The sequence below is a fragment of the Ambystoma mexicanum genome, chromosome 5p (assembly GCF_040938575.1).
Source record: "Ambystoma mexicanum isolate Mex_15411 chromosome 5p, UKY_AmexF1_1, whole genome shotgun sequence".
Lineage (NCBI taxonomy): Eukaryota > Metazoa > Chordata > Amphibia > Caudata > Ambystomatidae > Ambystoma > Ambystoma mexicanum.
The window spans coordinates 742,446,777-742,471,717 of record NC_090930.1 but is presented as its reverse complement, the minus strand read 5'-3'; the positions used below and the strand labels follow the sequence as shown (position 1 = coordinate 742,471,717).

The following is a 24,941-nucleotide window of genomic DNA, read 5'->3' as shown; positions in this document are numbered from 1 at the left end:
TTTGTGAATTAAGAAAAGTGTGTTCTTCGTTCTATTTTTCATCTCAAACTGATACCTTCATTTTACAAACATGTAAAGACTGTTAAGACGCTTGATTAATATCATTGATTCTGAATGTGGTCGCTTTTCATAGGATTAACCCTTTAACAATTTTGAAAGAGAATGGCGATACAATAGAGCTGCTTTTCCCAAAATGGTATTATTAATGTTGTTGCTGCATCTTCAAGTAAAAAGAGAATCCATTGGGTCACAGATTGAGCATGTTTCTTAACATTGAGTTAAGTTTGAAAATTTCAAATCTTTTATGTATGTTTCCGATGCAGATCTGCCCATCGACTCAGAATGACCTCACTGTTCATACATTTAAAAAAAATGCATAAAGGTTAAGGTGCTAGGCACAAAAGTGGATTTTTATGAAAAGTTATGCCAGAGAGTGAGAGCGAAAATGAATACCCTACACCACTAACCTTATGAATATTACTATCTTTGGCCTATAATTTAAGACAACAAGGAGACAAAGTGTGTTAGAGCAAGAGAGAGGTTCCACCGAGACTTGAACTCGGATCGCTGGATTCAAAGTCCAAAGTGCTAACCATTACACCATGGAACCCTTGTTGAGCAGAGCTTCATAAGGGCAATGAGAATATAGGGCACAGTCAAGATTTTTACTGACCTATAGTAACCGTTTACTGATATTATATCGAAGCAGCACTGTTGCTGTTGGATGCTGTGCAATCGCAAAGTACTGGCTTCATGTCTCATTTGGATCAAATTCTTCCTCTGGACTCTAATGATATAGGAATATTACATATTTTCTCTGATGTGCTCTGTTTTTCCAGAATGAAGTGTATCATGCTACTGAATATGTGGGTTCCATGGTATAATGGTTAGCACTCTGGACTCTGAATCCAGCGATCCGAGTTCAAGTCTCGGTGGGACCTTGGGGCTGCTTCTCTTTTAGAGTTGCCTTTCATTTGCAGATAGATATAACAGCAATAGCTTTGCTTTACAGCCAACTTTGATGGCAGTCTTCTTTGACCAAAGAATATTAATAGTTTCTGGGGATGACTCTCTTTTGCCACAAAGAAACTGCCCACTCTCATATCTCCAAAGCTCCAAGGTATAATGGCTATTAAACTGGCTTTTGATCTCAGCGATTTGCATTGAAAGCCCAGGAGGCCCCTAAAATCAGTTGAATTGTTTCCTGATAATTTAGAGTTTATTTCTTCTTTCGAGAAAGGTGTGATCCAAATAAAGTAAGTACATTTAAACAAGGGCACTTGATCAGTAAATGCACTACTTTCTAGAACTCATAACTCTTGTAAGTTATAAAAAGTTTGCTCTCCATACAGTTTGTCAACTCAAAGAATTACATTTTTTACACATTTAATAAGACCATCAAATTGCTTGAAACATAGGAATGATTGTGAAAGTGAATATGATTCACCAAAATAATTGTATAACATTTTTTAATGTTAATAAAATAGGGCTTTTTCCAATCTTTTCACATCAATGTTGTTTCTGCATGTTCCAGTGAGCAGAGAATCTACTGCACATAGTGTGTACATTTTTCTTTTCATAGAGTTAAGGTTGGACATTAATCATCTGTGGAAAATGTTTCTGAGAGATATCTGGGTGCCCACTCTGATTGACCTTAGGGATTGTACATTAACGATATGTAGTTGCATCACTGTATTGGTATCAGGCACCAAAGTACATTTAAATGGAATGTCGTGCAGAGAGAGTCGACTGAACTTCTGAATATTAACTCTGTTGAATTGTAATTTGAGAAATTAGAAAATGGAGTGTAAGAGCAAGATAACGGTCCCACCGAGACTTGAACTCGGATCGTTGGATTCAAAGTCCAAAGTGCTAACCATTACACCATGGAACCCTTGCAAGATGCACCTGAGAGCGTTGAATCAGAAATGGCAATATAGAGCACATTTACAATTTTTACAGATTCATAGTCCCAATTGACTGATATCATACAAACACAGCGATGTTGTCGATTGACGTTGTGCTATAGCAATCTCTGTGCTTTATAGAGCATGTAGATCAAATTCTTCCTCTTGAGGCATATGATTAAGCAATATTAAATATTGTTTCTGACTGCCTCTGTTTTGGCATAATGAAGTTCAGCATTTGCGGAAGTATTTAGGTTCCATGGTCTAATGGTTAGTAGGCTGGACTCTGAATTTAGTAATCTGACATGTTATAGCTATATTTTGTTTTCCTTTGGGTGTATTGTCATTTTATGCACATAGATTTCCTAGCAGTGGCTGTGATGAATAGTTCAATTTGATAGCAGCTTCCTTTTGAGAATTTGAAAAAAAAAGAATTAAATAGTCTCTCTGGATGACTCTGCTTTTCAAATTCTTCCTCTGGAGTCTAATGATATAGGAATATTACATATTTTCTCTGATGTGCTCTGTTTTTCCAGAATGAAGTGTATCATGCTACTGAATATGTGGGTTCCATGGTGTAATGGTTAGCACTCTGGACTCTGAATCCAGCGATCCGAGTTCAAGTCTCGGTGGGACCTTGGGGCTGCTTCTCTTTTAGAGTTGCCTTTCATTTGCAGATAGATATAACAGCAATAGCTTTGCTTTACAGCCCACTTTGATGGCAGTCTTCTTTGACCAAAGAATATTAATAGTTTCTGGGGATGACTCTCTTTTGCCACAAAGAAACTGCCCACTCTCATATCTCCAAAGCTCCAAGGTATAATGGCTATTAAACTGGCTTTTGATCTCAGCGATTTGCATTGAAAGCCCAGGAGGCCCCTAAAATCAGTTGAATTGTTTCCTGATAATTTAGAGTTTATTTCTTCTTTCGAGAAAGGTGTGATCCAAATAAAGTAAGTACATTTAAACAAGGGCACTTGATCAGTAAATGCACTACTTTCTAGAACTCATAACTCTTGTAAGTTATAAAAAGTTTGCTCTCCATACAGTTTGTCAACTCAAAGAATTACATTTTTTACACATTTAATAAGACCATCAAATTGCTTGAAACATAGGAATGATTGTGAAAGTGAATATGATTCACCAAAATAATTGTATAACATTTTTTAATGTTAATAAAATAGGGCTTTTTCCAATCTTTTCACATCAATGTTGTTTCTGCATGTTCCAGTGAGCAGAGAATCTACTGCACATAGTGTGTACATTTTTCTTTTCATAGAGTTAAGGTTGGACATTATTCATCTGTGGAAAATGTTTCTGAGAGATATCTGGGTGCCCACTCTGATTGACCTTAGGGATTGTACATTAACGATATGTAGTTGCATCACTGTATTGGTATCAGGCACCAAAGTACATTTAAATGGAATGTCATGCAGAGAGAGTCGACTGAACTTCTGAATATTAACTCTGTTGAATTGTAATTTGAGAAATTAGAAAATGGAGTGTAAGAGCAAGATAACGGTCCCACCGAGACTTGAACTCGGATCGTTGGATTCAAAGTCCAAAGTGCTAACCATTACACCATGGAACCCTTGCAAGATGCACCTGAGAGCGTTGAATCAGAAATGGCAATATAGAGCACATTTACAATTTTTACAGATTCATAGTCCCAATTGACTGATATCATACAAACACAGCGATGTTGTCGATTGACGTTGTGCTATAGCAATCTCTGTGCTTTATAGAGCATGTAGATCAAATTCTTCCTCTTGAGGCATATGATTAAGCAATATTAAATATTGTTTCTGACTGCCTCTGTTTTGGCATAATGAAGTTCAGCATTTGCGGAAGTATTTAGGTTCCATGGTCTAATGGTTAGTAGGCTGGACTCTGAATTTAGTAATCTGACATGTTATAGCTATATTTTGTTTTCCTTTGGGTGTATTGTCATTTTATGCACATAGATTTCCTAGCAGTGGCTGTGATGAATAGTTCAATTTGATAGCAGCTTCCTTTTGAGAATTTGAAAAAAAAAGAATTAAATAGTCTCTCTGGATGACTCTGCTTTGATTTCTATGTGCACATCCCTTTTGCGTTTCAGAGGGATTGACCAACATACACAACAGTGCTTGGAAGACCTCTTCCTCCCTCATGGCATGTAAAGCTAACCTCTCTCCTACCGTGTGTTTTTTTACTTTTTAACTTCCCCTTCCGAGTCATGATCATGTAACTGAATTTACATTTTTAGATTTTAACTGCAGTAGTTGCTTGTTTTTCATTTTTATTTTTTGTGTACGCATACATCCCTTTTTGTGGGGAGGGGGGAGTGATGTCTGTTTACTTATATTAGCTAATATAGGTCATTTTATGTCCGCTTACAATATGTGTCAGGATTTTTTATGTCGTTTCCAATCAATGTCTAATATCAAGTGGTTTGCAGCAGTCATACAAAGGCACGTAACACCCCCAAAACACCTACATAAGTTAGAAATACTCCGGAAGAGTACTCAGTTTATGAAAAGGCAGTGAATCCCAAATAGAACTGTAAATGTAAGCTAGCAAGCAGACCGTGCACCCCTGTTTGGAACTATGACCTGTGTGTTGCCCTCTATTAACAGAACAATGTAACTGCAGCCCATGTCACATAAAATAGAAAGTAGAGATTATGCAAATTAACTCCCAGAAGAGCCTGGTGTCACCCCAAAAGGTGTCATGCTTTTCACACCAAGAAACATCCACACATAGATCCCTGCGAACCTCAAAAACGTACAGGAAACCCTGTCCAGCGCTTTGCTCCCAGAGGAGATAAGGTTGAAAAACCACCCTATGTTAAAAGTGTCCATAATCCATGCCAGCTGCCCTGTCTATAGAACCTGGCCGTTCGTGGACGTTTGGGGCCTAGGGGCATGAGTGGAAGGGTTTAACCTGCCTGGGTTCTTGGGCATGGTTTCATCATGCCTCAGTTTACAATGGCACTCTGCCACTTTGTCAGGCTTTAAAGAAGCCTGACTCCTGCAGAGCAAAAGATCTGATTATTTCCTTACATGTTTTGTACGTAAGAATGCGGATGGTGCTCTGAGCCTCCTATGGTGGTTATTAAGCATGGTATACATACCATAGCATGTAACTGTGCCTACAAATGGAACATTTTGTTCATTTATTAGGGAGTTGTGAAAATGGCAAAATCAAATTGTCATTATTGACACAGACCAGCTGCCGCTGTCCGGACATTTCGTCGAAAGACATTTGGTCGACGTAATTTGGTCGAAAGCCAAATGGTCGATTTTTTTATTTATTTATATATATATTTTTTAGGTTGTAGTTTAGGGAAAAAAAGGGGTTTTTAGAAAAAAAGGGGGTTGGCGGGGACCCCCCCAACCCCCACCCCCCAAAAAAAAAATGTGAAAATAAAAAACAAAAGCAATTCGACCATTTGGTTTTCGACCAAATGGTTTCGACCAATTGTCCTGTCGACAAATTTTTTTCGACGAAATGTCTGGCAACCCAGCTGCCGACTGTTGCTATTGACAGGAGTTCCAGGTGTATAAACTGAGTAGATCACCAGTTCAATTACCTGTGAACGCATTTTGAAGCTCATTCACAACCAGTTCATGCCCGTTCTCTCCATTTTGGCTTTCTGGCTGGCCGAGGGGCCCTTCAGTAATGTTCTTTGCTAACCATTACACCATGGGCCCCTTGCTGGTGCAACCTGACAGAGTTGTAACAGAAATGAGAATCGAGATCTCATGCATCATTTTAACAAACTCATATTCCTAGCCCACGGATATTATGCAAATGTGGAACTGTTTAGTTGGTTGTTGCGCAATAGCAAACTCTTTGCTTTACAGCTCATTTGGATAGGATTCTTCCTCTGGAGGCAAAAGATAAAAGAATATTGCATACATTCTCTAAAAGGCGCTTTTTTTGCTGCAATGACGTTCATCATGTCACTAAGTATGTAGGTTCCATGGTGTAATGGTTAGCACTCTGGACTCTGAATCCAGCGATCCGAGTTCAAATCTCGGTGGGACCTTGGGAATTACTGTGTTTGTTTTCCTCTCAGTGTCTTGTTTTAATAGCAATGACGCTGCTGTGTCGCCCACTTTCATAGCATTATTCCCTGGGTGCATTTGAAAAAAGAAAGATTTTCCATGGATGACGCTCTTTAGCCACAATGAAACCCACCACTTTCTGTGGTGTGAAAGACCCATGGTGTAATGGTAGCACCCTGGAGGTTGAATCCAATAATTTGCATTCAAATCTCTGTAAGAGTTTACCATCAGTCGAACCTTTCCCTTATCGTTTATTGTGGATGTCTTCTTTGAAGAAAGGTATGATCCAACTAAAGTAAGTACATTCACGAATGGGCCCTTGGTCGGTACAAACAGTATTTATACACCTCAGGCCTTTTGTGAATTAAGAAAAGTGTGTTCTTCGTTCTATTTTTCATCTCAAACTGATACCTTCATTTTACAAACATGTAAAGACTGTTAAGACGCTTGATTAATATCATTGATTCTGAATGTGGTCGCTTTTCATAGGATTAACCCTTTAACAATTTTGAAAGAGAATGGCGATACAATAGAGCTGCTTTTCCCAAAATGGTATTATTAATGTTGTTGCTGCATCTTCAAGTAAAAAGAGAATCCATTGGGTCACAGATTGAGCATGTTTCTTAACATTGAGTTAAGTTTGAAAATTTCAAATCTTTTATGTATGTTTCCGATGCAGATCTGCCCATCGACTCAGAATGACCTCACTGTTCATACATTTAAAAAAAATGCATAAAGGTTAAGGTGCTAGGCACAAAAGTGGATTTTTATGAAAAGTTATGCCAGAGAGTGAGAGCGAAAATGAATACCCTACACCACTAACCTTATGAATATTACTATCTTTGGCCTATAATTTAAGACAACAAGGAGACAAAGTGTGTTAGAGCAAGAGAGAGGTTCCACCGAGACTTGAACTCGGATCGCTGGATTCAAAGTCCAAAGTGCTAACCATTACACCATGGAACCCTTGTTGAGCAGAGCTTCATAAGGGCAATGAGAATATAGGGCACAGTCAAGATTTTTACTGACCTATAGTAACCGTTTACTGATATTATATCGAAGCAGCACTGTTGCTGTTGGATGCTGTGCAATCGCAAAGTATTGGCTTCATGTCTCATTTGGATTAAATTCTTCCTCTGGAGTCTAATGATATAGGAATATTACATATTTTCTCTGATGTGCTCTGTTTTTCCAGAATGAAGTGCATCATGCTACTGAATATGTGGGTTCCATGGAGTAATGGTTAGCACTCTGGACTCTGAATCCAGCGATCCGAGTTCAAGTCTCGGTGGGACCTTGGGGCTGCTTCTCTTTTAGAGTTGCCTTTCATTTGCAGATAGATATAACAGCAATAGCTTTGCTTTACAGCCCACTTTGATGGCAGTCTTCTTTGACCAAAGAATATTAATAGTTTCTGGGTCTGGGGATGACTCTCTTTTGCCACAAAGAAACTGCCCACTCTCATATCTCCAAAGCTCCAAGGTATAATGGCTATTAAACTGGCTTTTGATCTCAGCGATTTGCATTGAAAGCCCAGGAGGCCTCTAAAATCAGTTGAATTGTTTCCTGATAATTTAGAGTTTATTTCTTCTTTCGAGAAAGGTGTGATCCAAATAAAGTAAGTACATTTAAACAAGGGCACTTGATCAGTAAATGCACTACTTTCTAGAACTCATAACTCTTGTAAGTTATAAAAAGTTTGCTCTCCATACAGTTTGTCAACTCAAAGAATTACATTTTTTACACATTTAATAAGACCATCAAATTGCTTGAAACATAGGAATGATTGTGAAAGTGAATATGATTCACCAAAATAATTGTATAACATTTTTTAATGTTAATAAAATAGGGCTTTTTCCAATCTTTTCACATCAATGTTGTTTCTGCATGTTCCAGTGAGCAGAGAATCTACTGCACATAGTGTGTACATTTTTCTTTTCATAGAGTTAAGGTTGGACATTATTCATCTGTGGAAAATGTTTCTGAGAGATATCTGGGTGCCCACTCTGATTGACCTTAGGGATTGTACATTAACGATATGTAGTTGCATCACTGTATTGGTATCAGGCACCAAAGTGCATTTAAATGTAATGTCGTGCAGAGAGAGAGAGAGTGTGAAAACGGCTACCTGAGTCGACTGAACTTCTGAATATTAACTCTGTTGAATTGTAATTTGAGAAATTAGAAAATGGAGTGTAAGAGCAAGATAACGGTTCCACCGAGACTTGAACTCGGATCGTTGGATTCAAAGTCCAAAGTGCTAACCATTACACCATGGAACCCCTGCAAGATGCACCTGAGAGCGTTGAATCAGAAATGGCAATATAGAGCACATTTACAATTTGTACAGATTCATAGTCCCAATTGACTGATATCATACAAACACAGCGATGTTGTCGATTGACGTTGTGCTATAGCAATCTCTGTGCTTTATAGAGCATGTAGATCAAATTCTTCCTCTTGAGGCATATGATTAAGCAATATTAAATATTGTTTCTGACTGCCTCTGTTTTGGCATAATGAAGTTCAGCATTTGCGGAAGTATTTAGGTTCCATGGTCTAATGGTTAGTAGGCTGGACTCTGAATTTAGTAATCTGACATGTTATAGCTATATTTTGTTTTCCTTTGGGTGTATTGTCATTTTATGCACATAGATTTCCTAGCAGTGGCTGTGATGAATAGTTCAATTTGATAGCAGCTTCCTTTTGAGAATTTGAAAAAAAAAGAATTAAATAGTCTCTCTGGATGACTCTGCTTTGATTTCTATGTGCACATCCCTTTTGCGTTTCAGAGGGATTGACCAACATACACAACAGTGCTTGGAAGACCTCTTCCTCCCTCATGGCATGTAAAGCTAACCTCTCTCCTACCTTGTGTTTTTTTACTTTTTAACTTCCCCTTCCGAGTCATGATCATGTAACTGAATTTACATTTTTAGATTTTAACTGCAGTAGTTGCTTGTTTTTCATTTTTATTTTTTGTGTACGCATACATCCCTTTTTGTGGGGAGGGGGGAGTGATGTCTGTTTACTTATATTAGCTAATATAGGTCATTTTATGTCCGCTTACAATATGTGTCAGGATTTTTTATGTCGTTTCCAATCAATGTCTAATATCAAGTGGTTTGCAGCAGTCATACAAAGGCACGTAACACCCCCAAAACACCTACATAAGTTAGAAATACTCCGGAAGAGTACTCAGTTTATGAAAAGGCGGTGAATCCCAAATAGAACTGTAAATGTAAGCTAGCAAGCAGACCGTGCACCCCTGTTTGGAACTATGACCTGTGTGTTGCCCTCTATTAACAGAACAATGTAACTGCAGCCCATGTCACATAAAATAGAAAGTAGAGATTATGCAAATTAACTCCCAGAAGAGCCTGGTGTCACCCCAAAAGGTGTCATGCTTTTCACACCAAGAAACATCCACACATAGATCCCTGCGAACCTCAAAAACGTACAGGAAACCCTGTCCAGCGCTTTGCTCCCAGAGGAGATAAGGTTGAAAAACCACCCTATGTTAAAAGTGTCCATAATCCATGCCAGCTGCCCTGTCTATAGAACCTGGCCGTTCGTGGCCGTCGGGGCCTAGGGGCATGAGTGGAAGGGTTTAACCTGCCTGGGTTATTGGGCATGGTTTCATCATGCCTCAGTTTACAATGGCACTCTGCCACTTTGTCAGGCTTTAAAGAAGCCTGACTCCTGCAGAGCAAAAGATCTGATTATTTCCTTACATGTTTTGTACGTAAGAATGCGGATGGTGCTCTGAGCCTCCTATGGTGGTTATTAAGCATGGTATACATACCATAGCATGTAACTGTGCCTACAAATGGAACATTTTGTTCATTTATTAGGGAGTTGTGAAAATGGCAAAATCAAATTGCCATTATTGACACAGACCAGCTGCCGCTGTCCGGACATTTCGTCGAAAGACATTTCGTCGAAAGACATTTGGTCGGCGTAATTTGGTCGAAAGCCAAATGGTTGATTTTTTAATTTATATATATATATATTTTTTAGGTTGTAGTTTAGGGAAAAAAAGGGGTTTTTTTAGAAAAAAAGGGGGTTGGCGGGGACCCCCCCAACCCCCACCCCCCAAAAAAAAAATGTGAAAATAAAAAACAAAAGCAATTCGACCATTTGGTTTTCGACCAAATGGTTTCGACCATTTGTCCTGTCGACAAATTTTTTTCGACGAAATGTCTTGCAACCCAGCTGCCGACTGTTGCTATTGACAGGAGTTCCAGGTGTATAAACTGAGGAGATCACCAGTTCAATTACCTGTGAACGCATTTTGAAGCTCATTCACAACCAGTTCATGCCCGTTCTCTCCATTTTGGCTTTCTGGCTGGCCGAGGGGCCCTTCAGTAATGTTCTTTGCTAACCATTACACCATGGGCCCCTTGCTGGTGCAACCTGACAGAGTTGTAACAGAAATGAGAATCGAGATCTCATGCATCATTTTAACAAACTCATATTCCTAGCCCACGGATATTATGCAAATGTGGAACTGTTTAGTTGGTTGTTGCGCAATAGCAAACTCTTTGCTTTACAGCTCATTTGGATAGGATTCTTCCTCTGGAGGCATAAGATAAAAGAATATTGCATACATTCTCTAAAAGGCGCTTTTTTTGCTGCAATGACGTTCATCATGTCACTAAGTATGTAGGTTCCATGGTGTAATGGTTAGCACTCTGGACTCTGAATCCAGCGATCCGAGTTCAAATCTCGGTGGGACCTTGGGAATTACTGTGTTTGTTTTCCTCTCAGTGTCTTGTTTTAATAGCAATGACGCTGCTGTGTCGCCCACTTTCATAGCATTATTCCCTGGGTGCATTTGAAAAAAGAAAGATTTTCCATGGATGACGCTCTTTAGCCACAATGAAACCCACCACTTTCTGTGGTGTGAAAGACCCATGGTGTAATGGTAGCACCCTGGAGGTTGAATCCAATAATTTGCATTCAAATCTCTGTAAGAGTTTACCATCAGTCGAACCTTTCCCTTATCGTTTATTGTGGATGTCTTCTTTGAAGAAAGGTATGATCCAACTAAAGTAAGTACATTCACGAATGGGCCCTTGGTCGGTACAAACAGTATTTATACACCTCAGGCCTTTTGTGAATTAAGAAAAGTGTGTTCTTCGTTCTATTTTTCATCTCAAACTGATACCTTCATTTTACAAACATGTAAAGACTGTTAAGACGCTTGATTAATATCATTGATTCTGAATGTGGTCGCTTTTCATAGGATTAACCCTTTAACAATTTTGAAAGAGAATGGCGATACAATAGAGCTGCTTTTCCCAAAATGGTATTATTAATGTTGTTGCTGCATCTTCAAGTAAAAAGAGAATCCATTGGGTCACAGATTGAGCATGTTTCTTAACATTGAGTTAAGTTTGAAAATTTCAAATCTTTTATGTATGTTTCCGATGCAGATCTGCCCATCGACTCAGAATGACCTCACTGTTCATACATTTAAAAAAAATGCATAAAGGCTAAGGTGCTAGGCACAAATGTGGATTTTTATGAAAAGTTATGCCAGAGAGTGAGAGCGAAAATGAATACCCTACACCACTAACCTTATGAATATTACTATCTTTGGCCTATAATTTAAGACAACAAGGAGACAAAGTGTGTTAGAGCAAGAGAGAGGTTCCACCGAGACTTGAACTCGGATCGCTGGATTCAAAGTCCAAAGTGCTAACCATTACACCATGGAACCCTTGTTGAGCAGAGCTTCATAAGGGCAATGAGAATATAGGGCACAGTCAAGATTTTTACTGACCTATAGTAACCGTTTACTGATATTATATCGAAGCAGCACTGTTGCTGTTGGATGCTGTGCAATCGCAAAGTACTGGCTTCATGTCTCATTTGGATCAAATTCTTCCTCTGGAGTCTAATGATATAGGAATATTACATATTTTCTCTGATGTGCTCTGTTTTTCCAGAATGAAGTGTATCATGCTACTGAATATGTGGGTTCCATGGTGTAATGGTTAGCACTCTGGACTCTGAATCCAGCGATCCGAGTTCAAGTCTCGGTGGAACCTTGGGGCTGCTTCTCTTTTAGAGTTGCCTTTCATTTGCAGATAGATATAACAGCAATAGCTTTGCTTTACAGCCCACTTTGATGGCAGTCTTCTTTGACCAAAGAATATTAATAGTTTCTGGGGATGACTCTCTTTTGCCACAAAGAAACTGCCCACTCTCATATCTCCAAAGCTCCAAGGTATAATGGCTATTAAACTGGCTTTTGATCTCAGCGATTTGCATTGAAAGCCCAGGAGGCCCCTAAAATCAGTTAAATTGTTTCCTGATAATTTAGAGTTTATTTCTTCTTTCGAGAAAGGTGTGATCCAAATAAAGTAAGTACATTTAAACAAGAGCACTTGATCAGTAAATGCACTACTTTCTAGAACTCATAACTCTTGTAAGTTATAAAAAGTTTGCTCTCCATACAGTTTGTCAACTCAAAGAATTACATTTTTTACACATTTAATAAGACCATCAAATTGCTTGAAACATAGGAATGATTGTGAAAGTGAATATGATTCACCAAAATAATTGTATAACATTTTTTAATGTTAATAAAATAGGGCTTTTTCCAATCTTTTCACATCAATGTTGTTTCTGCATGTTCCAGTGAGCAGAGAATCTACTGCACATAGTGTGTACATTTTTCTTTTCATAGAGTTAAGGTTGGACATTATTCATCTGTGGAAAATGTTTCTGAGAGATATCTGGGTGCCCACTCTGATTGACCTTAGGGATTGTACATTAACGATATGTAGTTGCATCACTGTATTGGTATCAGGCACCAAAGTACATTTAAATGGAATGTCGTGCAGAGAGAGTCGACTGAACTTCTGAATATTAACTCTGTTGAATTGTAATTTGAGAAATTAGAAAATGGAGTGTAAGAGCAAGATAACGGTCCCACCGAGACTTGAACTCGGATCGTTGGATTCAAAGTCCAAAGTGCTAACCATTACACCATGGAACCCTTGCAAGATGCACCTGAGAGCGTTGAATCAGAAATGGCAATATAGAGCACATTTACAATTTTTACAGATTCATAGTCCCAATTGACTGATATCATACAAACACAGCGATGTTGTCGATTGACGTTGTGCTATAGCAATCTCTGTGCTTTATAGAGCATGTAGATCAAATTCTTCCTCTTGAGGCATATGATTAAGCAATATTAAATATTGTTTCTGACTGCCTCTGTTTTGGCATAATGAAGTTCAGCATTTGCGGAAGTATTTAGGTTCCATGGTCTAATGGTTAGTAGGCTGGACTCTGAATTTAGTAATCTGACATGTTATAGCTATATTTTGTTTTCCTTTGGGTGTATTGTCATTTTATGCACATAGATTTCCTAGCAGTGGCTGTGATGAATAGTTCAATTTGATAGCAGCTTCCTTTTGAGAATTTGAAAAAAAAAGAATTAAATAGTCTCTCTGGATGACTCTGCTTTGATTTCTATGTGCACATCCCTTTTGCGTTTCAGAGGGATTGACCAACATACACAACAGTGCTTGGAAGACCTCTTCCTCCCTCATGGCATGTAAAGCTAACCTCTCTCCTACCGTGTGTTTTTTTACTTTTTAACTTCCCCTTCCGAGTCATGATCATGTAACTGAATTTACATTTTTAGATTTTAACTGCAGTAGTTGCTTGTTTTTCATTTTTATTTTTTGTGTACGCATACATCCCTTTTTGTGGGGAGGGGGGAGTGATGTCTGTTTACTTATATTAGCTAATATAGGTCATTTTATGTCCGCTTACAATATGTGTCAGGATTTTTTATGTCGTTTCCAATCAATGTCTAATATCAAGTGGTTTGCAGCAGTCATACAAAGGCACGTAACACCCCCAAAACACCTACATAAGTTAGAAATACTCCGGAAGAGTACTCAGTTTATGAAAAGGCGGTGAATCCCAAATAGAACTGTAAATGTAAGCTAGCAAGCAGACCGTGCACCCCTGTTTGGAACTATGACCTGTGTGTTGCCCTCTATTAACAGAACAATGTAACTGCAGCCCATGTCACATAAAATAGAAAGTAGAGATTATGCAAATTAACTCCCAGAAGAGCCTGGTGTCACCCCAAAAGGTGTCATGCTTTTCACACCAAGAAACATCCACACATAGATCCCTGCGAACCTCAAAAACGTACAGGAAACCCTGTCCAGCGCTTTGCTCCCAGAGGAGATAAGGTTGAAAAACCACCCTATGTTAAAAGTGTCCATAATCCATGCCAGCTGCCCTGTCTATAGAACCTGGCCGTTCGTGGACGTTCGGGGCCTAGGGGCATGAGTGGAAGGGTTTAACCTGCCTGGGTTCTTGGGCATGGTTTCATCATGCCTCAGTTTACAATGGCACTCTGCCACTTTGTCAGGCTTTAAAGAAGCCTGACTCCTGCAGAGCAAAAGATCTGATTATTTCCTTACATGTTTTGTACGTAAGAATGCGGATGGTGCTCTGAGCCTCCTATGGTGGTTATTAAGCATGGTATACATACCATAGCATGTAACTGTGCCTACAAATGGAACATTTTGTTCATTTATTAGGGAGTTGTGAAAATGGCAAAATCAAATTGCCATTATTGACACAGACCAGCTGCCGCTGTCCGGACATTTCGTCGAAAGACATTTCGTCGAAAGACATTTGGTCGACGTAATTTGGTCGAAAGCCAAATGGTCGATTTTTTTATTTATTTATATATATATTTTTTAGGTTGTAGTTTAGGGAAAAAAAGGGTTTTTTAGAAAAAAAGGGGGTTGGCGGGGAGCCCCCCAACCCCCACCCCCCAAAAAAAAAATGTGAAAATAAAAAACAAAAGCAATTCGACCATTTGGTTTTCGACCAAATGGTTTCGACCAATTGTCCTGTCGACAAATTTTTTTCGACGAAATGTCTGGCAACCCAGCTGCCGACTGTTGCTATTGACAGGAGTTCCAGGTGTATAAAATGAGTAGATCACCAGTTCAATTACCTGTGAACGCATTTTGAAGCTCATTCACAACCAGTTCATGCCCGTTCTCTCCATTTTGGCTTTCTGGCTGGCCGAGGGGCCCTTCAGTAATGTTCTTTGCTAACCATTACACCATGGGCCCCTTGCTGGTGCAACCTGACAGAGTTGTAACAGAAATGAGAATCGAGATCTCATGCATCATTTTAACAAACTCATATTCCTAGCCCACGGATATTATGCAAATGTGGAACTGTTTAGTTGGTTGTTGCGCAATAGCAAACTCTTTGCTTTACAGCTCATTCGGATAGGATTCTTCCTCTGGAGGCATAAGATAAAAGAATATTGCATACATTCTCTAAAAGGCGCTTTTTTTGCTGCAATGACGTTCATCATGTCACTAAGTATGTAGGTTCCATGGTGTAATGGTTAGCACTCTGGACTCTGAATCCAGCGATCCGAGTTCAAATCTCGGTGGGACCTTGGGAATTACTGTGTTTGTTTTCCTCTCAGTGTCTTGTTTCAATAGCAATGACGCTGCTGTGTCGCCCACTTTCATAGCATTATTCCCTGGGTGCATTTGAAAAAAGAAAGATTTTCCATGGATGACGCTCTTTAGCCACAATGAAACCCACCACTTTCTGTGGTGTGAAAGACCCATGGTGTAATGGTAGCACCCTGGAGGTTGAATCCAATAATTTGCATTCAAATCTCTGTAAGAGTTTACCATCAGTCGAACCTTTCCCTTATCGTTTATTGTGGATGTCTTCTTTGAAGAAAGGTATGATCCAACTAAAGTAAGTACATTCACGAATGGGCCCTTGGTCGGTACAAACAGTATTTATACACCTCAGGCCTTTTGTGAATTAAGAAAAGTGTGTTCTTCGTTCTATTTTTCATCTCAAACTGATACCTTCATTTTACAAACATGTAAAGACTGTTAAGACGCTTGATTAATATCATTGATTCTGAATGTGGTCGCTTTTCATAGGATTAACCCTTTAACAATTTTGAAAGAGAATGGCGATACAATAGAGCTGCTTTTCCCAAAATGGTATTATTAATGTTGTTGCTGCATCTTCAAGTAAAAAGAGAATCCATTGGGTCACAGATTGAGCATGTTTCTTAACATTGAGTTAAGTTTGAAAATTTCAAATCTTTTATGTATGTTTCCGATGCAGATCTGCCCATCGACTCAGAATGACCTCACTGTTCATACATTTAAAAAAAATGCATAAAGGTTAAGGTGCTAGGCACAAAAGTGGATTTTTATGAAAAGTTATGCCAGAGAGTGAGAGCGAAAATGAATACCCTACACCACTAACCTTATGAATATTACTATCTTTGGCCTATAATTTAAGACAACAAGGAGACAAAGTGTGTTAGAGCAAGAGAGAGGTTCCACCGAGACTTGAACTCGGATCGCTGGATTCAAAGTCCAAAGTGCTAACCATTACACCATGGAACCCTTGTTGAGCAGAGCTTCATAAGGGCAATGAGAATATAGGGCACAGTCAAGATTTTTACTGACCTATAGTAACCGTTTACTGATATTATATCGAAGCAGCACTGTTGCTGTTGGATGCTGTGCAATCGCAAAGTATTGGCTTCATGTCTCATTTGGATTAAATTCTTCCTCTGGAGTCTAATGATATAGGAATATTACATATTTTCTCTGATGTGCTCTGTTTTTCCAGAATGAAGTGCATCATGCTACTGAATATGTGGGTTCCATGGAGTAATGGTTAGCACTCTGGACTCTGAATCCAGCGATCCGAGTTCAAGTCTCGGTGGGACCTTGGGGCTGCTTCTCTTTTAGAGTTGCCTTTCATTTGCAGATAGATATAACAGCAATAGCTTTGCTTTACAGCCCACTTTGATGGCAGTCTTCTTTGACCAAAGAATATTAATAGTTTCTGGGTCTGGGGATGACTCTCTTTTGCCACAAAGAAACTGCCCACTCTCATATCTCCAAAGCTCCAAGGTATAATGGCTATTAAACTGGCTTTTGATCTCAGCGATTTGCATTGAAAGCCCAGGAGGCCTCTAAAATCAGTTGAATTGTTTCCTGATAATTTAGAGTTTATTTCTTCTTTCGAGAAAGGTGTGATCCAAATAAAGTAAGTACATTTAAACAAGGGCACTTGATCAGTAAATGCACTACTTTCTAGAACTCATAACTCTTGTAAGTTATAAAAAGTTTGCTCTCCATACAGTTTGTCAACTCAAAGAATTACATTTTTTACACATTTAATAAGACCATCAAATTGCTTGAAACATAGGAATGATTGTGAAAGTGAATATGATTCACCAAAATAATTGTATAACATTTTTTAATGTTAATAAAATAGGGCTTTTTCCAATCTTTTCACATCAATGTTGTTTCTGCATGTTCCAGTGAGCAGAGAATCTACTGCACATAGTGTGTACATTTTTCTTTTCATAGAGTTAAGGTTGGACATTATTCATCTGTGGAAAATGTTTCTGAGAGATATCTGGGTGCCCACTCTGATTGACCTTAGGGATTGTACATTAACGATATGTAGTTGCATCACTGTATTGGTATCAGGCACCAAAGTGCATTTAAATGTAATGTCGTGCAGAGAGAGAGAGAGTGTGAAAACGGCTACCTGAGTCGACTGAACTTCTGAATATTAACTCTGTTGAATTGTAATTTGAGAAATTAGAAAATGGAGTGTAAGAGCAAGATAACGGTTCCACCGAGACTTGAACTCGGATCGTTGGATTCAAAGTCCAAAGTGCTAACCATTACACCATGGAACCCCTGCAAGATGCACCTGAGAGCGTTGAATCAGAAATGGCAATATAGAGCACATTTACAATTTGTACAGATTCATAGTCCCAATTGACTGATATCATACAAACACAGCGATGTTGTCGATTGACGTTGTGCTATAGCAATCTCTGTGCTTTATAGAGCATGTAGATCAAATTCTTCCTCTTGAGGCATATGATTAAGCAATATTAAATATTGTTTCTGACTGCCTCTGTTTTGGCATAATGAAGTTCAGCATTTGCGGAAGTATTTAGGTTCCATGGTCTAATGGTTAGTAGGCTGGACTCTGAATTTAGTAATCTGACATGTTATAGCTATATTTTGTTTTCCTTTGGGTGTATTGTCATTTTATGCACATAGAATTCCTAGCAGTGGCTGTGATGAATAGTTCAATTTGATAGCAGCTTCCTTTTGAGAATTTGAAAAAAAAAGAATTAAATAGTCTCTCTGGATGACTCTGCTTTGATTTCTATGTGCACATCCCTTTTGCGTTTCAGAGGGATTGACCAACATACACAACAGTGCTTGGAAGACCTCTTCCTCCCTCATGGCATGTAAAGCTAACCTCTCTCCTACCTTGTGTTTTTTTACTTTTTAACTTCCCCTTCCGAGTCATGATCATGTAACTGAATTTACATTTTTAGATTTTAACTGCAGTAGTTGCTTGTTTTTCATTTTTATTTTTTGTGTACGCATACATCCCTTTTTGTGGGTAGGGGGGAGTGATGTCTGTTTACTTATATTAGCTAATATAGGTCATTTTATGTCCGCTTACAATATGTGTCAGGATTTTTTATGTCGTTTCCAATCAATGTCTAATATCAAGTGGTTTGCAGCAGTCATACAAAGGCACGTAACACCCCCAAAACACCTACATAAGTTAGAAATACTCCGGAAGAGTACTCAGTTTATGAAAAGGCGGTGAATCCCAAATAGAACTGTAAATGTAAGCTAGCAAGCAGACCGTGCACCCCTGTTTGGAACTATGACCTGTGTGTTGCCCTCTATTAACAGAACAATGTAACTGCAGCCCATGTCACATAAAATAGAAAGTAGAGATTATGCAAATTAACTCCCAGAAGAGCCTGGTGTCACCCCAAAAGGTGTCATGCTTTTCACACCAAGAAACATCCACACATAGATCCCTGCGAACCTCAAAAACGTACAGGAAACCCTGTCCAGCGCTTTGCTCCCAGAGGAGATAAGGTTGAAAAACCACCCTATGTTAAAAGTGTCCATAATCCATGCCAGCTGCCCTGTCTATAGAACCTGGCCGTTCGTGGACGTTCGGGGCCTAGGGGCATGAGTGGAAGGGTTTAACCTGCCTGGGTTCTTGGGCATGGTTTCATCATGCCTCAGTTTACAATGGCACTCTGCCACTTTGTCAGGCTTTAAAGAAGCCTGACTCCTGCAGAGCAAAAGATCTGATTATTTCCTTACATGTTTTGTACGTAAGAATGCGGATGGTGCTCTGAGCCTCCTATGGTGGTTATTAAGCATGGTATACATACCATAGCATGTAACTGTGCCTACAAATGGAACATTTTGTTCATTTATTAGGGAGTTGTGAAAATGGCAAAATCAAATTGCCATTATTGACACAGACCAGCTGCCGCTGTCCGGACATTTCGTCGAAAGACATTTCGTCGAAAGACATTTGGTCGACGTAATTTGGTCGAAAGCCAAATGGTCGATTTTTTTATTTATTTATATATATATTTTTTAGGTTGTAGTTTAGGGAAAAAAAGGGGTTTTTAGAAAAAAAGGGGGTTGGCGGGGACCCCCCCAACCCCCACCCCCCAAAAAAAAAATGTGAAAATAAAAAACAAAAGCAATTCGACCATTTGGTTTTCGACCAAATGGTTTCGACCAATTGTCCTGTCGACAAATTTTTTTCGACGAAATGTCTGGCAACCCAGCTGCCGACTGTTGCTATTGACAGGAGTTCCAGGTGTATAAACTGAGTAGATCACCAGTTCAATTACCTGTGAACGCATTTTGAAGCTCATTCACAACCAGTTCATGCCCGTTCTCTCCATTTTGGCTTTCTGGCTGGCCGAGGGGCCCTTCAGTAATGTTCTTTGCTAACCATTACACCATGGGCCCCTTGCTGGTGCAACCTGACAGAGTTGTAACAGAAATGAGAATCGAGATCTCATGCATCATTTTAACAAACTCATATTCCTAGCCCACGGATATTATGCAAATGTGGAACTGTTTAGTTGGTTGTTGCGCAATAGCAAACTCTTTGCTTTACAGCTCATTCGGATAGGATTCTTCCTCTGGAGGCATAAGATAAAAGAATATTGCATACATTCTCTAAAAGGCGCTTTTTTTGCTGCAATGACGTTCATCATGTCACTAAGTATGTAGGTTCCATGGTGTAATGGTTAGCACTCTGGACTCTGAATCCAGCGATCCGAGTTCAAATCTCGGTGGGACCTTGGGAATTACTGTGTTTATTTTCCTCTCAGTGTCTTGTTTCAATAGCAATGACGCTGCTGTGTCGCCCACTTTCATAGCATTATTCCCTGGGTGCATTTGAAAAAAGAAAGATTTTCCATGGATGACGCTCTTTAGCCACAATGAAACCCACCACTTTCTGTGGTGTGAAAGACCCATGGTGTAATGGTAGCACCCTGGAGGTTGAATCCAATAATTTGCATTCAAATCTCTGTAAGAGTTTACCATCAGTCGAACCTTTCCCTTATCGTTTATTGTGGATGTCTTCTTTGAAGAAAGGTATGATCCAACTAAAGTAAGTACATTCACGAATGGGCCCTTGGTCGGTACAAACAGTATTTATACACCTCAGGCCTTTTGTGAATTAAGAAAAGTGTGTTCTTCGTTCTATTTTTCATCTCAAACTGATACCTTCATTTTACAAACATGTAAAGACTGTTAAGACGCTTGATTAATATCATTGATTCTGAATGTGGTCGCTTTTCATAGGATTAACCCTTTAACAATTTTGAAAGAGAATGGCGATACAATAGAGCTGCTTTTCCCAAAATGGTATTATTAATGTTGTTGCTGCATCTTCAAGTAAAAAGAGAATCCATTGGGTCACAGATTGAGCATGTTTCTTAACATTGAGTTAAGTTTGAAAATTTCAAATCTTTTATGTATGTTTCCGATGCAGATCTGCCCATCGACTCAGAATGACCTCACTGTTCATACATTTAAAAAAAATGCATAAAGGTTAAGGTGCTAGGCACAAAAGTGGATTTTTATGAAAAGTTATGCCAGAGAGTGAGAGCGAAAATGAATACCCTACACCACTAACCTTATGAATATTACTATCTTTGGCCTATAATTTAAGACAACAAGGAGACAAAGTATGTTAGAGCAAGAGAGAGGTTCCACCGAGACTTGAACTCGGATCGCTGGATTCAAAGTCCAAAGTGCTAACCATTACACCATGGAACCCTTGTTGAGCAGAGCTTCATAAGGGCAATGAGAATATAGGGCACAGTCAAGATTTTTACTGACCTATAGTAACCGTTTACTGATATTATATCGAAGCAGCACTGTTGCTGTTGGATGCTGTGCAATCGCAAAGTATTGGCTTCATGTCTCATTTGGATTAAATTCTTCCTCTGGAGTCTAATGATATAGGAATATTACATATTTTCTCTGATGTGCTCTGTTTTTCCAGAATGAAGTGCATCATGCTACTGAATATGTGGGTTCCATGGAGTAATGGTTAGCACTCTGGACTCTGAATCCAGCGATCCGAGTTCAAGTCTCGGTGGGACCTTGGGGCTGCTTCTCTTTTAGAGTTGCCTTTCATTTGCAGATAGATATAACAGCAATAGCTTTGCTTTACAGCCCACTTTGATGGCAGTCTTCTTTGACCAAAGAATATTAATAGTTTCTGGGTCTGGGGATGACTCTCTTTTGCCACAAAGAAACTGCCCACTCTCATATCTCCAAAGCTCCAAGGTATAATGGCTATTAAACTGGCTTTTGATCTCAGCGATTTGCATTGAAAGCCCAGGAGGCCTCTAAAATCAGTTGAATTGTTTCCTGATAATTTAGAGTTTATTTCTTCTTTCGAGAAAGGTGTGATCCAAATAAAGTAAGTACATTTAAACAAGGGCACTTGATCAGTAAATGCACTACTTTCTAGAACTCATAACTCTTGTAAGTTATAAAAAGTTTGCTCTCCATACAGTTTGTCAACTCAAAGAATTACATTTTTTACACATTTAATAAGACCATCAAATTGCTTGAAACATAGGAATGATTGTGAAAGTGAATATGATTCACCAAAATAATTGTATAACATTTTTTAATGTTAATAAAATAGGGCTTTTTCCAATCTTTTCACATCAATGTTGTTTCTGCATGTTCCAGTGAGCAGAGAATCTACTGCACATAGTGTGTACATTTTTCTTTTCATAGAGTTAAGGTTGGACATTATTCATCTGTGGAAAATGTTTCTGAGAGATATCTGGGTGCCCACTCTGATTGACCTTAGGGATTGTACATTAACGATATGTAGTTGCATCACTGTATTGGTATCAGGCACCAAAGTGCATTTAAATGTAATGTCGTGCAGAGAGAGAGAGAGTGTGAAAACGGCTACCTGAGTCGACTGAACTTCTGAATATTAACTCTGTTGAATTGTAATTTGAGAAATTAGAAAATGGAGTGTAAGAGCAAGATAACGGTTCCACCGAGACTTGAACTCGGATCGTTGGATTCAAAGTCCAAAGTGCTAACCATTACACCATGGAACCCCTGCAAGATGCACCTGAGAGCGTTGAATCAGAAATGGCAATATAGAGCACATTTACAATTTGTACAGATTCATAGTCCCAATTGACTGATATCATACAAACACAGCGATGTTGTCGATTGACGTTGTGCTATAGCAATCTCTGTGCTTTATAGAGCATGTAGATCAAATTCTTCCTCTTGAGGCATATGATTAAGCAATATTAAATATTGTTTCTGACTGCCTCTGTTTTGGCATAATGAAGTTCAGCATTTGCGGAAGTATTTAGGTTCCATGGTCTAATGGTTAGTAGGCTGGACTCTGAATTTAGTAATCTGACATGTTATAGCTATATTTTGTTTTCCTTTGGGTGTATTGTCATTTTATGCACATAGAATTCCTAGCAGTGGCTGTGATGAATAGTTCAATTTGATAGCAGCTTCCTTTTGAGAATTTGAAAAAAAAAGAATTAAATAGTCTCTCTGGATGACTCTGCTTTGATTTCTATGTGCACATCCCTTTTGCGTTTCAGAGGGATTGACCAACATACACAACAGTGCTTGGAAGACCTCTTCCTCCCTCATGGCATGTAAAGCTAACCTCTCTCCTACCTTGTGTTTTTTTACTTTTTAACTTCCCCTTCCGAGTCATGATCATGTAACTGAATTTACATTTTTAGATTTTAACTGCAGTAGTTGCTTGTTTTTCATTTTTATTTTTTGTGTACGCATACATCCCTTTTTGTGGGTAGGGGGGAGTGATATCTGTTTACTTATATTAGCTAATATAGGTCATTTTATGTCCGCTTACAATATGTGTCAGGATTTTTTATGTCGTTTCCAATCAATGTCTAATATCAAGTGGTTTGCAGCAGTCATACAAAGGCACGTAACACCCCCAAAACACCTACATAAGTTAGAAATACTCCGGAAGAGTACTCAGTTTATGAAAAGGCGGTGAATCCCAAATAGAACTGTAAATGTAAGCTAGCAAGCAGACCGTGCACCCCTGTTTGGAACTATGACCTGTGTGTTGCCCTCTATTAACAGAACAATGTAACTGCAGCCCATGTCACATAAAATAGAAAGTAGAGATTATGCAAATTAACTCCCAGAAGAGCCTGGTGTCACCCCAAAAGGTGTCATGCTTTTCACACCAAGAAACATCCACACATAGATCCCTGCGAACCTCAAAAACGTACAGGAAACCCTGTCCAGCGCTTTGCTCCCAGAGGAGATAAGGTTGAAAAACCACCCTATGTTAAAAGTGTCCATAATCCATGCCAGCTGCCCTGTCTATAGAACCTGGCCGTTCGTGGACGTTCGGGGCCTAGGGGCATGAGTGGAAGGGTTTAACCTGCCTGGGTTCTTGGGCATGGTTTCATCATGCCTCAGTTTACAATGGCACTCTGCCACTTTGTCAGGCTTTAAAGAAGCCTGACTCCTGCAGAGCAAAAGATCTGATTATTTCCTTACATGTTTTGTACGTAAGAATGCGGATGGTGCTCTGAGCCTCCTATGGTGGTTATTAAGCATGGTATACATACCATAGCATGTAACTGTGCCTACAAATGGAACATTTTGTTCATTTATTAGGGAGTTGTGAAAATGGCAAAATCAAATTGCCATTATTGACACAGACCAGCTGCCGCTGTCCGGACATTTCGTCGAAAGACGTTTCGTCGAAAGACATTTGGTCGACGTAATTTGGTCGAAAGCCAAATGGTCGATTTTTTTATTTATTTATATATATATTTTTTAGGTTGTAGTTTAGGGAAAAAAAGGGGTTTTTAGAAAAAAAGGGGGTTGGCGGGGACCCCCCCAACCCCCACCCCCCAAAAAAAAAATGTGAAAATAAAAAACAAAAGCAATTCGACCATTTGGTTTTCGACCAAATGGTTTCGACCAATTGTCCTGTCGACAAATTTTTTTCGACGAAATGTCTGGCAACCCAGCTGCCGACTGTTGCTATTGACAGGAGTTCCAGGTGTATAAACTGAGTAGATCACCAGTTCAATTACCTGTGAACGCATTTTGAAGCTCATTCACAACCAGTTCATGCCCGTTCTCTCCATTTTGGCTTTCTGGCTGGCCGAGGGGCCCTTCAGTAATGTTCTTTGCTAACCATTACACCATGGGCCCCTTGCTGGTGCAACCTGACAGAGTTGTAACAGAAATGAGAATCGAGATCTCATGCATCATTTTAACAAACTCATATTCCTAGCCCACGGATATTATGCAAATGTGGAACTGTTTAGTTGGTTGTTGCGCAATAGCAAACTCTTTGCTTTACAGCTCATTCGGATAGGATTCTTCCTCTGGAGGCATAAGATAAAAGAATATTGCATACATTCTCTAAAAGGCGCTTTTTTTGCTGCAATGACGTTCATCATGTCACTAAGTATGTAGGTTCCATGGTGTAATGGTTAGCACTCTGGACTCTGAATCCAGCGATCCGAGTTCAAATCTCGGTGGGACCT

General features: G+C 39.1%; 22 non-coding genes across 22 annotated transcripts; 11 read left to right on the top strand and 11 right to left on the bottom strand.

The window, feature by feature from the left end:
• Window positions 1–538: 538 nt before the first annotated feature.
• On the bottom strand, window positions 539–610 carry TRNAQ-UUG (transfer RNA glutamine (anticodon UUG)). The gene has a single exon. It is a non-coding gene; the product is annotated as a tRNA-Gln (tRNA).
• Window positions 611–869: 259 nt separating this feature from the next.
• TRNAQ-CUG (transfer RNA glutamine (anticodon CUG)) lies at window positions 870–941 on the top strand. The gene has a single exon. It is a non-coding gene; the product is annotated as a tRNA-Gln (tRNA).
• Window positions 942–1,822: 881 nt separating this feature from the next.
• TRNAQ-UUG (transfer RNA glutamine (anticodon UUG)) lies at window positions 1,823–1,894 on the bottom strand. The gene has a single exon. It is a non-coding gene; the product is annotated as a tRNA-Gln (tRNA).
• A 579-nt stretch (window positions 1,895–2,473) lies between these two features.
• Window positions 2,474–2,545, top strand: TRNAQ-CUG (transfer RNA glutamine (anticodon CUG)). The gene has a single exon. It is a non-coding gene; the product is annotated as a tRNA-Gln (tRNA).
• Window positions 2,546–3,426: 881 nt separating this feature from the next.
• Window positions 3,427–3,498, bottom strand: TRNAQ-UUG (transfer RNA glutamine (anticodon UUG)). The gene has a single exon. It is a non-coding gene; the product is annotated as a tRNA-Gln (tRNA).
• A 2,370-nt stretch (window positions 3,499–5,868) lies between these two features.
• On the top strand, window positions 5,869–5,940 carry TRNAQ-CUG (transfer RNA glutamine (anticodon CUG)). The gene has a single exon. It is a non-coding gene; the product is annotated as a tRNA-Gln (tRNA).
• A 913-nt stretch (window positions 5,941–6,853) lies between these two features.
• Window positions 6,854–6,925, bottom strand: TRNAQ-UUG (transfer RNA glutamine (anticodon UUG)). The gene has a single exon. It is a non-coding gene; the product is annotated as a tRNA-Gln (tRNA).
• A 259-nt stretch (window positions 6,926–7,184) lies between these two features.
• On the top strand, window positions 7,185–7,256 carry TRNAQ-CUG (transfer RNA glutamine (anticodon CUG)). The gene has a single exon. It is a non-coding gene; the product is annotated as a tRNA-Gln (tRNA).
• A 913-nt stretch (window positions 7,257–8,169) lies between these two features.
• On the bottom strand, window positions 8,170–8,241 carry TRNAQ-UUG (transfer RNA glutamine (anticodon UUG)). The gene has a single exon. It is a non-coding gene; the product is annotated as a tRNA-Gln (tRNA).
• A 2,386-nt stretch (window positions 8,242–10,627) lies between these two features.
• On the top strand, window positions 10,628–10,699 carry TRNAQ-CUG (transfer RNA glutamine (anticodon CUG)). Its single transcript has one exon. It is a non-coding gene; the product is annotated as a tRNA-Gln (tRNA).
• A 913-nt stretch (window positions 10,700–11,612) lies between these two features.
• On the bottom strand, window positions 11,613–11,684 carry TRNAQ-UUG (transfer RNA glutamine (anticodon UUG)). The gene has a single exon. It is a non-coding gene; the product is annotated as a tRNA-Gln (tRNA).
• Window positions 11,685–11,943: 259 nt separating this feature from the next.
• TRNAQ-CUG (transfer RNA glutamine (anticodon CUG)) lies at window positions 11,944–12,015 on the top strand. The gene has a single exon. It is a non-coding gene; the product is annotated as a tRNA-Gln (tRNA).
• An 881-nt stretch (window positions 12,016–12,896) lies between these two features.
• TRNAQ-UUG (transfer RNA glutamine (anticodon UUG)) lies at window positions 12,897–12,968 on the bottom strand. The gene has a single exon. It is a non-coding gene; the product is annotated as a tRNA-Gln (tRNA).
• A 2,385-nt stretch (window positions 12,969–15,353) lies between these two features.
• Window positions 15,354–15,425, top strand: TRNAQ-CUG (transfer RNA glutamine (anticodon CUG)). Its single transcript has one exon. It is a non-coding gene; the product is annotated as a tRNA-Gln (tRNA).
• A 913-nt stretch (window positions 15,426–16,338) lies between these two features.
• On the bottom strand, window positions 16,339–16,410 carry TRNAQ-UUG (transfer RNA glutamine (anticodon UUG)). Its single transcript has one exon. It is a non-coding gene; the product is annotated as a tRNA-Gln (tRNA).
• Window positions 16,411–16,669: 259 nt separating this feature from the next.
• TRNAQ-CUG (transfer RNA glutamine (anticodon CUG)) lies at window positions 16,670–16,741 on the top strand. The gene has a single exon. It is a non-coding gene; the product is annotated as a tRNA-Gln (tRNA).
• A 913-nt stretch (window positions 16,742–17,654) lies between these two features.
• On the bottom strand, window positions 17,655–17,726 carry TRNAQ-UUG (transfer RNA glutamine (anticodon UUG)). Its single transcript has one exon. It is a non-coding gene; the product is annotated as a tRNA-Gln (tRNA).
• Window positions 17,727–20,111: 2,385 nt separating this feature from the next.
• TRNAQ-CUG (transfer RNA glutamine (anticodon CUG)) lies at window positions 20,112–20,183 on the top strand. The gene has a single exon. It is a non-coding gene; the product is annotated as a tRNA-Gln (tRNA).
• Window positions 20,184–21,096: 913 nt separating this feature from the next.
• On the bottom strand, window positions 21,097–21,168 carry TRNAQ-UUG (transfer RNA glutamine (anticodon UUG)). The gene has a single exon. It is a non-coding gene; the product is annotated as a tRNA-Gln (tRNA).
• Window positions 21,169–21,427: 259 nt separating this feature from the next.
• On the top strand, window positions 21,428–21,499 carry TRNAQ-CUG (transfer RNA glutamine (anticodon CUG)). Its single transcript has one exon. It is a non-coding gene; the product is annotated as a tRNA-Gln (tRNA).
• Window positions 21,500–22,412: 913 nt separating this feature from the next.
• On the bottom strand, window positions 22,413–22,484 carry TRNAQ-UUG (transfer RNA glutamine (anticodon UUG)). Its single transcript has one exon. It is a non-coding gene; the product is annotated as a tRNA-Gln (tRNA).
• Window positions 22,485–24,869: 2,385 nt separating this feature from the next.
• TRNAQ-CUG (transfer RNA glutamine (anticodon CUG)) lies at window positions 24,870–24,941 on the top strand. The gene has a single exon. It is a non-coding gene; the product is annotated as a tRNA-Gln (tRNA).